This window comes from Austrofundulus limnaeus, unplaced genomic scaffold, assembly GCF_001266775.1.
Source record: "Austrofundulus limnaeus strain Quisiro unplaced genomic scaffold, Austrofundulus_limnaeus-1.0 Scaffold75, whole genome shotgun sequence".
Classification (NCBI taxonomy): domain Eukaryota; kingdom Metazoa; phylum Chordata; class Actinopteri; order Cyprinodontiformes; family Rivulidae; genus Austrofundulus; species Austrofundulus limnaeus.
In genome coordinates this window covers 589,002-590,594 of record NW_013952477.1, presented here as the reverse complement: position 1 = coordinate 590,594, position 1,593 = coordinate 589,002, and positions in this window count along the sequence as shown.

Genomic DNA, 1,593 nt, shown 5'->3' with positions numbered 1-1,593 from the left:
GATAAATAGTGTGGGCAATCCCGCCGAGCTGAGCTATCAACTTCTCCAGATCAATTCCATCTTACCAGAAAAGTCCAGGGACTGCAGTCGGCCCATGACCCTCAGCAGAACCGCTTGCAGACTGAGTCCCAGCTCGCATAGGGATAGAGTCTGAGTGCTGTGATTCAAATAAACAAACAAACAAAAAAAAAAAACCCACGCTGTCCTCAATTCTTCTTGTGGTGATATCAGCCTGCAGAACAGCAGACATTGATCCATAAATTACGCACAACAAATCTATTTTCTGCATCTTGTGGAGCTGAGGAATCATCACAGCTGAGATGTTCTGAATTAATATGCTGAGTTTTTTTCTCAGTGAGAATTAAAAAGTTTCTTTCACACATTTTATTCTTCTCAGCTGTGTGTGCGCTCCGCAGGCCATGCRCTCTGCATGTGTTTCCAACTACGTGACAACAWTRTAAAAACTTTACAGTTTACAGACTGGACTGAGCTTGTTTTGATCATTTTTAGGCTGATCTATTTTCTTGTCTGAGGTTAAAGGATTTTCAGTYGCGGGGTTCATTTTCATGATYGTTCGAGTTTAAACAATAAAAACGCAAATTAAAAWAAATCTAACACCGTGTTCAYATGCTCCTTACATCTAGAAAACAGAACAGAGTCATATTTCYRTGGATTCAGGTCAGATTCGTGACTTTSTGGGTTAAAACTGTCGACTGRAAAACTTTGCGTGGCTGCCGCACAATCTCACGGCAGCTGAAAAGTGTACGTAAATATACACAGACTTTCACGCAATGTTGATTTTTATACATCACARTRTGGGTGTAGAACCTGGCGCATGCAACTTTTTTATGCGTATGCACCGTTTATACACGAGACCCCAGGAGACCACCAAGCCAATCTGTAGAAATCCAGTGATCAGAATCCAGTACATGCTAGTTGAACAGAGCACAACAGAGGTCCTCACATGGAAAAAAAATGTTTCAAAAATTTATTAAGAGACCAGCTAACAAAATCCATAAAAATAAATCCATAATTTTCAGTTTCGGGTGAAAACGCTCTATCATAACACGGGCTGAAATTGCAGTTTGTTTGTCTTGTACAGATAACGTTCTTATCAGTCCCCATCATTCAAGGAGATGGCTGGCCCGACTGCAGCTCAGCAGGTGTTTGCACTTAAGTGATCCTGCTGATATACAGTATAAACTTCATCGTTGACCAGCTGAGGGGATCAAGTCGTGTTCATGGTTACCTAATGATGCATGCGAGTCAAACCCTAATTTGTTATCTCAAGAAAACCATTGAGAAATTATCTCATAATCTTGAGAAAATGTTCATTGTTATTTTGTAATGACATGTCGTTATCACAAGAAAACCATGGGATAAATTTTTTTTAGGAAAAGTAAAGTGTTCTAATTTAAGGTAGGACATGGCTCAGACGTAATTTATATTTTACAAATATGCGTATATGTTAAAATGGAGGTGTTGTAAATGTGTAAATAATGAAATGCAGTTATAGAGATCACCTATACATGTCAAACTATCTTTTGCGTATAAGATATCGGTAGTATCAAACGTTGTTGATGGACAGGTGAT